The sequence below is a fragment of the Physella acuta genome, unplaced genomic scaffold, assembly GCF_028476545.2.
Source record: "Physella acuta isolate Inbredline_101_S28 unplaced genomic scaffold, ASM2847654v3 ptg000636l, whole genome shotgun sequence".
In the NCBI taxonomy this organism is placed as follows: Eukaryota; Metazoa; Mollusca; class Gastropoda; family Physidae; genus Physella; species Physella acuta.
The window spans coordinates 158,854-172,500 of NW_026732155.1; the positions used below are offsets into that span (position 1 = coordinate 158,854).

General features: G+C 41.4%; 1 protein-coding gene across 2 annotated transcripts in view; it reads right to left on the minus strand.

Annotated features, from left to right (window-relative positions):
* LOC131948291 (uncharacterized) overlaps nt 1-11,092 on the minus strand; it is a 28,050-nt gene extending 16,958 nt beyond the window's left edge. The window contains exon 1 of one of the 2 annotated variants that reach the window (XM_059309843.1): nt 11,016-11,092. The gene's annotated coding sequence lies outside the window, so the exon portion shown is untranslated. Of the gene's footprint in view, nt 1-10,958 lie in introns of both variants that reach the window. The other variant, XM_059309841.1, reaches the window with a different exon arrangement.
* Nucleotides 11,093-13,647: the final 2,555 nt, after the last annotated feature.

Consider the following 13,647-nt stretch of genomic DNA (forward strand, 5'->3'; position numbering starts at 1 on the left):
ACCTGACACAGTAACAATATGTCATCTGTGACCTACTTAGGTCGAGTCAGGTTCTATTTTTATTTTGACATTGTATAATACCTTATATGGAGTGATTGTGCAACATAGAAATTTTCCATTAAGATCTGATTGAATGATTCTGGTCAGATGACTACCCCATAGCTCAATGGCTAAGATCTCGGCGCGTCACGGCGGCGGCCGAGGTTCGAATACTCGGTGAGAAACTGAGTAGAGTCTATGGTGCCTAGTGGTCTAGTGGCTTAGAAACTCGGCTTGCTGCCGAGTAGTGTGGCATAGTGGTTAGGAACACCACTAGTGGCCTAGTGGTTAGAACCACGTAAAGTGTCACACCATAGGAAACACAACCAGCACGATAACAGTAGCTCAAGTGGCCTTGAGTGATCTGTGAGTCTCCATTTGAGACTTGTCGCAGGCAGTTTTACCTTGATCAGGCAGCCGTCCATATTGTCCGGCAATAGATTCTGACCATTTGAACGTGAGAGAACTTAAGTCCTGTGTGTGCTACGCTTTCTTAAGTTGATTTAGTCTTCTAGTATAATATTACTTGTCGCCAAGTAATTCTTGAAGCTATAGCAGTGTTGTGTGGCCTGTGGCTATTATTAGGCAGTGTTGAAATCTGTGATAGTGTTTTTTCCTACATTTTGTAAGTTGGGTTTTGATATTTTATACATTAAATATTTTATCTAGTTTCACCATGTGTTCTGCCACAACTGTGTTCGCTGATTAAAGGTTGTATGTAGATTGGATGAGTGTTAATTACAATAGTATCACTAGTTTCCCCTAGACATCGAATTCGAGCCCTAGTGTGCCGTTGTGTTAGTATTCATCCATTTAAGCCGTAAGGCATTTGCATATAACCCCGAAAAAAGAATCCGGGGACGTTCACCTTCTATTTGGCTGATAGATAGGGGACGTTACAAAGTGGGGGCTCGCCGAGATTTAATCTGTCGTTCCAGTTGTTGGTTATATCAGTAAGCACTAAGTTTAGTTTGATTTAGTTGTGTTTATATCCAGTGAAGCCGTGTTATTGAAACGCGCGCAAGGCTAGGATTATCTAGGTCAATAGCCAGACGTGTCGTCCTAGATTGAAGAGGTCAAGTACACGGCCCAACGTTCAGTGTTAAGTTAGTGAATCTAGGCTTGTTGTGTTTTTGAAAGTTAGTGTTATGGAGTCTTTTTTGGCTAATCCCACGGTTGAAGATGTAGAAAAGTTGAGTAGAAAAGTTTTGGTTAGTGTTGTTAAGGAATTGAAATTGGATTATTCTGTTACGCAGAAATCAGAGGTGTTGAGAGATAAAATTGTTGTTCATTTCATTAATGAAGGTGTATTTGATGAAAGTTTGTTGGCGGATGTGTTACTTCGCGAGGAGAAACCTCTAGAAGAGAGGGAGCTTTTGTTAAAAGAAAAGGAGTTTGAAACTAAAAGTGCTTTAGAGAAGGAGAAAGTTGCTTTAGAGAAACAGGAGTTAGAGGCTAAAATTGCTTTAGATAAGAGGAGGTTGGAATTAGAGTTTGGTCAAGTTAGTGATGTCACTTCTCTGGTAGATCCAAAAAAGTTGTCGGTAGGGCAAGTGATTGCCAAATTTGGGAAATTAGTTCCTAAATTTGATGAAACAGATTTGGTCGTTTTCTTTAACTCATTTGAGAGTTTAGCGAAGACATGTGAATGGCCCGAAACTTCCATTACTGCTTTATTGAGCTCGGTCCTTACTGGGAAAGCTGCAAAAACATACCAGGCACTCTCTCACGACGTTCAAAATAACTATAGTTTGGTCAAGACTGCCATTTTGAAGGCCTACGCACTGACGCCCGAGGCCTATCGGACAAAATTCCGAACACTCCGCAAGTTACCCACTCAATCATATGTGGAATTTCTCTTTGAAAAGGAGAAAATATTTTCAAGGTGGCTACACTCGGAGGAAGTTTCTGAGTTTGAGAAACTCAGGTCACATATCCTAAGGGAAGAATTCCTATCGTCCCTGCCTGAAGAGATACGACTACACATACTGGATAACAAGATAATTGACATCCGGAAGGCTGCTGAGTCGGCTGACACATATATGTTGGTGCATAAGAAACCACCAGTGTCAGGAAACCGCCTCAACCCCGTGCTTCCCCTTTTTGGCAGCAATCCTCCTGTTGGCCAATACGTGAAGGCATCACAGTCCAGAGAGAAACCAAGATCAACTCTCAATCGTCGAGCAGTTTGCCAGTTCTGCAAAAGACCTGGTCATCATGTCAAGGACTGTTACAAACGTCTTCAATTTAACAGAGAGGTGGTGCGTACTTCTGCGCACTATGCTCTACCCCCTCAAGCTGCCGGTTCAAATATGAACTCTAGAATTCCAAGGGACGCTAACCCTAAGTGTCCGCAAGAAGGTAGTCAAGTCTCCACACATTATGTGCAGTCACATTTTGACTGTTCTCGCCACCATCCAGTTTCTTCCGAGTCTACAGATCTCGAGGGATCGAGAAAAGTTGACTTTTCATCTTTTATTGCCGAAGCCATCATTAGCAAACCAGGTGATCCGTTGTCTCAGCGGAATATCACCGTCCTAAGAGACACAGGAGCGTCACAATCACTCCTTTTGAAAAGTTCAATGGACATTACACCTGAGACGAACACCGGAAGGATTTCCATTATCCAGGGAGTGGGGACAAAATCAACTGTCGTCCCTTTACACAAGTTTGCTCTGAAACATCATCTCGTCGAAGGTGAGGTCATTTTAGGTGTGATAGATAGTATTCCTGTCCCAGGAGTACACCTACTTCTAGGGAATGACCTTGCGGGAAGCAAAGTATACCCCTGTACGGTTTCAAACCCTTTGTCAACAGTTCCAGATAATGATAATGAACTGTATCCTGCATGTGCGGTGACAAGGAGCCAGACCAAACAATTGGCTGACATAACGTCTGAACCACACCCGCCATCATCGTCAAGAAATTCGACTCCCAAATTGGAGTCTATGCTTCCAGAAAACACAAGCCTGGGCTTACCCCTGAGAATATCTCAGGAAGACATCATTAAAGCTCAACAAGTCGACGCGGAACTCAAAGCAGCGGTCGAAAAATCTCTATCATCTGACGCTGGAGAATATTTCTCCGAGAACGGCCTCTTCTTTCGTCGCGCTATACCAGTGAATGCCTCACCAGCCGAACCATGGTTGGGTAAAAACCAGCTGTGGGTCCCTCCACCTTATCGGCATGAAATACTTAAGCTGGCACATGACCATCCAATGTCAGCGCACCCAGGAGTCTCTAAAACGACGGCGAAGATCAAAGAACTGTTCTTTTGGCCCAAAATGAGAAATGATGTGTCGCGTTACTGTAAAAGTTGCACGAACTGTCAGTTGGCCGGAAAGCCAAACCAGACAATTCCTAAGGCCCCTTTGAGTCCGATTCCTGTATTAGAAGAACCCTTTTCTAAAATCGTCATGGACTGTGTAGGTCCCTTGCCTAAAACCAAGGCGGGCAACGAGTACCTACTTACCTTTATGTGTTCAAGTACCCGTTTTCCCGAGGCGATTCCCTTACGGAACATTAAGGCTAAGACTGTAGTCAGAGCCATGACCCGGTTCTTCACTACCTTTGGATTACCTAGAATCGTGCAAACAGATCAAGGCAGCAACTTCACCAGTCACCATTTTCAGGAAGCACTAGCCAAGCTAGGCGTTACCCACATCACCAGCTCAGCCTACCACCCTCAGTCTCAAGGCGTACTTGAGAGGTTCCACCAAACCCTCAAAACCATGCTAAGAACGTTCGCTAACAGTAACACCCAATGGGATGAGACTGTTCCTTGGATTATTTTCGCCGCGAGGGACTGTGTCCAGGACTCTTTAGGTTACTCTCCTTTTCAACTTGTGTTTGGACATTCTGTCCGTGGTCCCCTGAAGCTGATACACGAACGGTGGACAGGTACCAGCGATCAACTTGTGGAAAACTTTGACGATTTTCACGTTCGACTGAAAGCTGTGTGCGAGATGGCTCACAAGAACTTAAGGAAGGCCCAAGTGAAAATGAAAGGACTGTATGATAAGAGTTCTTGTAAACGAACATTCAATCCAGGCGAGAAAGTTCTTGTGTTAGTGCCTAATCTGAACAATGCGTTATCCTTGAGATATTGTGGACCCTTTACTGTGCATTCAAAATTAAGTGATTTGAACTATGTGGTCAATACGCCCGACAGAAGAAAGAAACAGACAGTGTATCATGTTAACTCACTGAAAAAGTATTATGATAATTGTAACAATTTTCATTCCACAGCTAAGATTACCTTACCCGTATGTTCAAATGTTTCTGATGATGTGATACATGATAAATTGAAACCCCCAAAATTGGTAAATTCTTCCTTTTTAGATAATTTGAATGTCCACCTTATGCATTTGTCCACAGAGGAAAGCCATAAATTGCCTGAAGTTAATTCTACTGTAAACCTTTACAGAAAACACCTTTTATGCAAGTTCTGTAAAGCTTCAATTACCTATTTGGGTTATCAAGTGGGAACGAACCAAGTTCGGCCCATTGAAGCTAAAGTAGATGCTATTGTAAGGTTACCTCCTCCCAAAAATTGTAAAGAAATCAAAAAGTTCCTTGGGATGGCTGGTTACTATAGGCGGTTCTGTCAAAACTTTTCAGCTATTGCTGAACCTCTTACTGCATTATTGAAAAAGGGTGTTGAGTTTGAATGGTCAGACAAATGTCAAGAAGTTTTTTTACCATTAAGTCATTTTTATCTAATGCTCCTGTTATGGCTGCGCCAGATTTCAGCAAGCCCTTTAAACTTGCCATTGATGCTAGCAACTTAGCCATTGGCTCAGTCCTATTTCAAGAAGACAACATGGGCATTGACCATCCCATTGCCTTTTTTTCCAGGAAGTTAAATGAGAACCAAAAGAATTACTCTACTATTGAAAAAGAGGCTTTAGCTTTGGTTTTGTCATTACAACATTTTGAAGTCTATGTCTCTTCTTCAACCAATCCAGTCAGAGTGTTTTCTGACCATGATCCCCTGAAATTTACCTCTAAGTTAGGACAGACAAATCAAAGAATATTGAGATGGTGCTTATATTTCCAAAATTTTAATCTGGAAATTTCACACATTAAGGGTAGTGATAATGTTGTGGCTGATTGTTTGTCAAGGATGTAAAATCTTATTGTACACATTGATCATGTGACATGTTTTGTGGTTCATTAAGACCATACACAAGTGTTGTGTTTTCACATGAGGATGGGTGGTATGATTTTTGATTTTTTCAAAATTCCTTTCCTGTTGAATATTTTGTTTATTTTCAGGTGAACCTTAATTAAAGGTGGTTTTTGATTATATGTAATCTTTTATAATAATATGTCTCACATGACTCAGTTGATATTGTAGCTAGTCATTGAAATAAAGGTCTTACCCTAGCGGGTTTACCACTTTTAATATCCTCATGGAAATGTTGTAATACCCTTTTCTGAGGGATTTTGATGTATAATTACTTTTTGAAGGGTTACTTCCCTTTCACCAATTGTAAAAGTTTGAGTTACTTCCCTTTTATGTTCAGGGATATTTTCATCTGGTTTTATGATTTTGATTGCCTACATTTGTAAAACATTTTTGTTATTTCATTGCCAGATTGGTTCCTTATGTATGTTTTGTGGAACCTATCTGTCACTTCCAAAAAGGGAGGGGATGTGACCTACTTAGGTCGAGTCAGGTTCTATTTTTATTTTGACATTGTATAATACCTTATATGGAGTGATTGTGCAACATAGAAATTTTCCATTAAGATCTGATTGAATGATTCTGGTCAGATGACTACCCCATAGCTCAATGGCTAAGATCTCGGCGCGTCACGGCGGCGGCCGAGGTTCGAATACTCGGTGAGAAACTGAGTAGAGTCTATGGTGCCTAGTGGTCTAGTGGCTTAGAAACTCGGCTTGCTGCCGAGTAGTGTGGCATAGTGGTTAGGAACACCACTAGTGGCCTAGTGGTTAGAACCACGTAAAGTGTCACACCATAGGAAACACAACCAGCACGATAACAGTAGCTCAAGTGGCCTTGAGTGATCTGTGAGTCTCCATTTGAGACTTGTCGCAGGCAGTTTTACCTTGATCAGGCAGCCGTCCATATTGTCCGGCAATAGATTCTGACCATTTGAACGTGAGAGAACTTAAGTCCTGTGTGTGCTACGCTTTCTTAAGTTGATTTAGTCTTCTAGTATAATATTACTTGTCGCCAAGTAATTCTTGAAGCTATAGCAGTGTTGTGTGGCCTGTGGCTATTATTAGGCAGTGTTGAAATCTGTGATAGTGTTTTTTCCTACATTTTGTAAGTTGGGTTTTGATATTTTATACATTAAATATTTTATCTAGTTTCACCATGTGTTCTGCCACAACTGTGTTCGCTGATTAAAGGTTGTATGTAGATTGGATGAGTGTTAATTACAATAGTATCACTAGTTTCCCCTAGACATCGAATTCGAGCCCTAGTGTGCCGTTGTGTTAGTATTCATCCATTTAAGCAGTAAGGCATTTGCATATAACCCCGAAAAAAGAATCCGGGGACGTTCACCTTCTATTTGGCTGATAGATAGGGGACGTTACACATCTACACACCTGACACGGTACCAATATGTCATCTACACACCTGACACGGTAACAATATGTCATCTACACATCTGATAAGTTTAAACACGCGATGATAATACAAACCTATAGGCACAAACCTAGAGCAATATTAGACTGTATAAATGAGCGTTTGACTTATTGAGCACGTATCAATCGGTAGCTTGACTCCGCATAATCAATTAAAATTGGTGATTTAAACATTCGCTAGACCTTCACAATAAACACAATAGCCTTTTATCTATACAGACAGGTCGTGAAATGAAGGTCTTTAATTAAACGGCTTTCTTGTGTGAACTCTCTTAGATCAGCATGCAACATGGCATGTGGTAGGGGGGTGGAGAGGTTACGATAATACCAGGTAGATTTGTGGTAGGTTGGAGATTATGGTAATACCAGGTAGGTTTGTGGTAGGTTGCAGATTATGGTAATACCAGGTAGGTTTATGGTAGGTTGGACATTATGGTAATACCAGGTAGGTTTATGGTAGGTTGGACATTATGGTAATACCAGGTAGGTTTGTTGTAGGTTGGAGATTATGGTAATACCAGGTAGGTTTGTGGTAGGTTGGAGATTATGGTAATACCAGGTAGGTTTATGGTAGGTTGGACATTATGGTAATACCAGGTAGGTTTATGGTAGGTTGGACATTATGGTAATACCAGGTAGGTTTGTGGTAGATTGGAGATTATGGTAATACCAGGTAGGTTTGTGGTAGGTTGGAGATTATGGTAATACCAGGTAGGTTTATGGTAGGTTGGAGATTATGGTAATACCAGGTAGGTTTGTGGTAGGTTGGAGATTATGGTAATACCAGGTAGGTTTGTGGTAGGTTGGAGATTATGGTAATACCAGGTAGGTGTATGGTAGGTTGGACATTATGGTAATACCAGGTATGTTTGTGGTAGGTTGGACATTATGGTAATACCAGGTAGGTTTGTGGTAGGTTGGTGATTATGGTAATACCAGGTAGGTTTGTGGTAGGTTGGAGATTATGGTAATACCAGGTAGGTTTGTGGTAGGTTGGAGATTATGGTAATACCAGGTAGGTTTGTGGTAGGTTGGAGATTATGGTAATACCAGGTAGGTTTATGGTAGGTTGGAGATTATGGTAATACCAGGTAGGTTTGTGGTAGGTTGCAGATTATGGTAATACCAGGTACGTGTATGGTAGGTTGGACATTATGGTAATACCAGGTAGGTTTATGGTAGGTTGGACATTATGGTAATACCAGGTAGGTTTGTGGTAGGTTGGACATTATGGTAATACCAGGTAGGTTTGTGGTAGGTTGGTGATTATGGTAATACCAGGTAGGTTTATGGTAGGTTGGAGATTATGGTAATACCAGGTAGGTTTGTGGTAGGTTGGAGATTATGGTAATACCAGGTAGGTTTGTGGTAGGTTGGAGATTATGGTAATACCAGGTAGGTTTATGGTAGGTTGGACATTATGGTAATACCAGGTAGGTTTGTGGTAGGTTGGAGATTATGGTAATACCAGGTAGGTTTGTGGTAAGTTGGAGATTATGGTAATACCAGGTAGGTTTGTGGTAGGTTGGAGATATAATACCAGGTAGGTTTGTGGTAGGTTGGAGATATAATACCAGGTAGGTTTGTGGTAGGTTGGAGATTATGGTAATACCAGGTAGGTTTATGGTAGGTTGGAGATTATGGTAATACCAGGTAGATTAAAGGTAAGGTAAGAAATTATGGTAATACCAGGTAGGTTTGTGGTAGGTTGGAGATAGGGTAGATCTACATTCACCGAGGCGGGACGCCCTGAAGGTAAAGATAAAATTGTAAAGCCATTCAAAACACGAGAAAGGCCTAGACGGTGGTTGTATACTTAATTAACGCGTTATTATGTGTCTTGCGTCAGGCAGTAGGTTGTGTGTCGTGATGGAGGTAGGTTGTGTGTCGTGATGGAGGTAGGTTGTGTGTCGTGATGGAGGTAGGTTGTGTGTCGTGATGGAGGTAGGTTGTGTGTCGTGATGGAGGTAGGTTGTGTGTCGTGAATCGTGATGGAGGTAGGTTGTGTGTCGTGATGGAGGTAGGTTGTGTGTCGTTATGGAGGTAGGTGTTGTCTTGTGATGGAGGTAGGTTGTGTGTCGTTATGGAGGTAGGTGTTGTCTTGTGATGGAGGTAGGTTGTGTGTCGTTATGGAGGTAGGTGTTGTCTTGTGATGGAGGTAGGTTGTGTGTCGTTATGGAGGTAGGTGTTGTCTTGTGATGGAGGTAGGTTGTGTGTCGTTATGGAGGTAGGTTGTGTGTCGTTATGGAGGTAGGTTGTGTGTCGTGATGGAGGTAGGTTGTGTGTCGTGATGGAGGTAGGTTGTTTGTCGTGAATCGTGATGGAGGTAGGTTGTGTGTCGTGATGGAGGTAGGTTGTGTGTCGTTATGGAGGTAGGTGTTGTCTTGTGATGGAGGTAGGTTGTGTGTCGTTATGGAGGTAGGTGTTGTCTTGTGATTAAGGTAGGTTGTGTGTCGTTATGGAGGTAGGTGATGTTTTGTGATGGAGGTAGGTTGTGTGTCGTTATGGAGGTAGGTGTTGTCTTGTGATGGAGGTAGGTTGTGTGTCGTTATGGAGGTAGGTGTTGTCTTGTGATGGAGGTAGGTTGTGTGTCGTTATGGAGGTAGGTTGTGTGTCGTTATGGAGGTAGGTTGTGTGTCGTGATGGAGGTAGGTTGTGTGTCGTGATGGAGGTAGGTTGTGTGTCGTGATGGAGGTAGGTTGTGTGTCGTGATGGAGGTAGGTTGTGTGTCGTGATGGAGGTAGGTTGTGTGTCGTGATGGAGGTAGGTGTTGTCTTGTGATGGAGGTAGGTTGTGTGTCGTTATGGAGGTAGGTTGTGTGTCGTGATGGAGGTAGGTGTTGTCTTGTGATGGAGGTAGGTTGTGTGTCGTTATGGAGGTAGGTTGTGTGTCGTGTTGGAGGTAGGTTGTGTGTCGTTATGGAGGTAGGTTGTGTGTCGTGATGGAGGCATGGAGGTAGGTTGTGTGTCGTTATGGAGGTAGGTGTTGTCTTGTGATGGAGGTAGGTTGTGTGTCGTGATGGAGGTAGGTTGTGTGTCGTGATGTAGGTAGGTTGTGTGTCGTGAATCGTGATGGAGGTAGGTTGTGTGTCGTGATGTAGGCAGTAGGTTGTGTGTCGTTATGGAGGTAGGTTGTGTGTCGTGAATCGTGATGGAGGTAGGTTGTGTGTCGTGATGGAGGTAGGTTGTGTGTCGTGAATCGTGATGGAGGTAGGTTGTGTGTCGTGATGGAGGTAGGTTGTGTGTCGTGATGTAGGCAGTAGGTTGTGTGTCGTTATGGAGGTAGGTTGTGTGTCGTGAATCGTGATGGAGGTAGGTTGTGTGTCGTGATGGAGGTAGGGTGTGTGTCGTTATGGAGGTAGGTGTTGTCTTGTGATGGAGGTAGGTTGTGTGTCGTTATGGAGGTAGGTTGTGTGTCGTGATGGAGGTAGGTTGTGTGTCGTGATGGAGGTAGGTTGTGTGTCGTGATGGAGGTAGGTTGTGTGTCGTGATGGAGACAGGTTGTGTGTCGTGATGTAGGCAGTAGGTTGTGTGTCGTGATGGAGGTAGGTTGTGTGTCGTGATGGAGGTAGGTTGTGTGTCGTGATGGAGGCAGGTTATGTGTGAAGGAGGGACGAAGGTTGTGTGTCGTAAGATAGGTAGGCAGTTCGATCCCCCCCCCCCCCAAATACCTTAATCTCAACGTGCTTTAATTCTCTTTCAAATGTTTCACTATTAAATTGGTCCCAAACGTTATCTAAGGAATATGTTTCCTCGTTTTCTTTATCATTTCAAAGTAGATCTATTAAACTTCCCTGCTCTACTACAGTTGAAGAAAGGTTTGTTTACAAACATTAAAGCTTTCATTTAAACAGAAGAAAGCGTTTATTGCTCTGATAAGACTGTAGCACATTCGGCAACGGAAATTCCCGCTGAGTAATTGTAAACAAATGATAAAAACCCAAGCTTGACCGAAAATATAAGTTAATTTCTTAATTATTTTGTTTATTAAGTTAAACTTTACGATGAATTTAATATGTATTATATATATATATATATATATATATATATATATATATATATATATATATATATATATATATATATATATACATATGTGTGTGTACGTATGTATATATGAAAATATACATATATTGTATACATATGTTGTATAATTTACATATTATATGTGGGACAATATAAATATTTAAAAAAGATGAATATAGACTTTAGCATGAACAAAAGTCATATAGCCTTATAAAGTACTAGATCTACGTACACTACTTAAATACCATATATCCTATCTCTAAGATGTCTTACCTTCAGCCTGTAAACAACCAACTAACGTCTATAACCGATATAAGCAGCTTGTCTTACCTTCAGCCTGTAAACAACCAACTAACGTCTATAACCGATATAAGCAGGACAAACATTCCCAATCCATTGACAGACGCACTATGAACTGGGGCTATGTAAGTGGGGGGTAAGAAGGAAGTCTCACGTTCACATTGTAGGTCGGAGTTCACAGCCAATCTTCTCGCTATTGCTGTTTACAGCAGGTGGGTGAGGGGGGGGGGAGTAAGCAACGCCCATTTCAGTTTTATCAAAACTTGTTTTGGGAGTTTAATAAAAACATGTTGGTGTTTCGGTCAAAGCATAAGGTAGACAAAATACCAAATGGAAACATATAACGTATAAGGTAGACAAAATACCAAATGGAAACATATAACGTATAAGGTAGACAAAATACCAAGTGGAAACATATAACGTATAAGGTAGACAAAATACCAAATGTGAACAAATAACGTATAAGCTAGACAAAATACCAAATGGAAACATATAACGTATAAGCTAGACAAAATACCAAATGGGAAACAAATAACGTAAAAAGACCAGGAGATATTTATACAATTATCTTCCCTTTCCTCTGAATAAAATGTGGTACGCTAATCTTGTTTCTCTTTCATTGGGAAACATTTTACCGGGTTTCGCTTCGTTTTGTCTACTGTTAAATGCTTCTTTACTTCTAGACATAAACCCAGTCGCATCTCAATCTTTTTATTTCTAGTTAAAATTAAAATGAAAACAGATCGCCAAGACTGAGCTATTTATAGCTCAAAAGATCGTCACGTGACAAATTGACAGGTCAAATCTGGCGATGCTTTTAGCCAGATCACACAGCATCATGTCAAGGGAGCAATTAGCGGCGCAAGTCAATTAGCTGCTAATTACCGACAAATCCTATAGCGTGCATCCATTCCAAGTCACTTGTATCGCAAGTCACGAAATGGTATCAATTCGCGGGTATCGAAATTCGCTAGTATCGTTTAGAACAATACTTAAACTATAACCTTATGAGTTAACCACATATTGTCATGTGCACGGTAGCTAACTCAAAAGTCTAGAGTTCGGATTTCGGGTTCGATTCCATATAACGCCATAAGCCCATAAAAGCACCAACAGGCTATACTGGCTTATATTCGCTGTATCGTTTAATGAAATAAAACAGTTGTAAATGTTCACTTATAAAAACCTTTAGAAATACTAATTGAAGTACTGTTTGGTTTGTGTGCCTTATGTTTTCTCACACTGGGGGTCGGAGAATTAGGGGTTAGTGTGGGGTGAGTAGGGGGGGTGGGTGGGTTGGGCTGTTAACAATGGGGTTGTTGACAATGGGGTTATTAACGATCTGGGTGGTAACAATATAGTTGTTAACAATGTGGTTGTTTACAATGTGATTGTTGACAATGTGGTTGTTAACAATGTGGTTGTCACCAATTATGGTGTTAACAATATGGTTGTTAACAATGTGGTTGTTAACAATGTGGTTGTTAACAATGTGGTTGTTAACAATGTGGCTGTCACCAATGTGGTTGTTAACAATGTGGTTGTTAACAATGTAGTTGTTTACGACAACAAGACAGGAAGTAAAACCCGGAGAGAACGCTGGAATTTAATTCCAGATTAAAACAACCGGGCCCAACCCAGCCCCACACCACCATGTGATCACGTGATCCCCGTGTTGTACCGCCAGATGTCGTGCTGGTCAGTGTCTGACTTGCCCAGAGACGGGCTCTGGCACCTGTCTGGGATCAGATTGATTGGAAACATTCACGGGCTCGTTAGTTGGCCTTGTCTTTTTTGTCTTGCACTGAACGTAATGTCATTTACTTTTAAGTGGTGTGGTACTGAATCGGGGAGGGTGGGGCTATAATTTAGTAACAATGTCTGTAGGAGGGGAGGGGTTGTTTAGAAAGTGTGACGTTTTAAATTCGACTTTTTAAAGGGCATTATAGAAATTTTAATTAAAAAATTGATCAAATGGCTATCTTAACCCAGTTGAGTTATTGTTATAGAGAAAATAATTCAATTTGAGGAAAGTGACAGCTATTTGTGTAGATATGTGACATGTAAATATGATAGAAAGTTCTATAAGGTATGTAACTATGATCGTTCTATGGGGTATGTTCTGTTTTAAATGATTTAAAATGTGTATTTAAAAGAGTGTATTATGTTTGTAAATAACACACAAACTTTTGACAACCCGTGTGTACTGTGGTTGTTGTTGTGTTAGTTTGGGTAAATGTTTTCGTGTGATTTTTACACACCAACTCATGCGGAACAACAGAGAACAACCGAGAACATCACGTGACCACTATTTGATGAAGCATGTTTCCCCATAAACCAGGCTACAATATGTTCCCCTCAAATCAGGTAGATCTAGTATGGTTCTGTTCTGGCTGTTATCCACAGTCGTATGGTTCTGTGCTGGCTGTCCCAACTATTTCACACCAATCCAAAGTTGGAAAAACATCTTTGATATGCATCAACGCGCGCCAAACTCATATCCCCATAATAGTCCTGTATTTATTAAGCCAGCGGTCAGTTGTTAACCTACGGGGTCAGAGTTCACGCCTTCCCGCGTCTCTCATGTACAAGCTGTGATAGTGGTCAGCCAAGAGAACTTTATTCATATAGAGCTGGCTGGCTGAAGTGTTTACACGTCTGA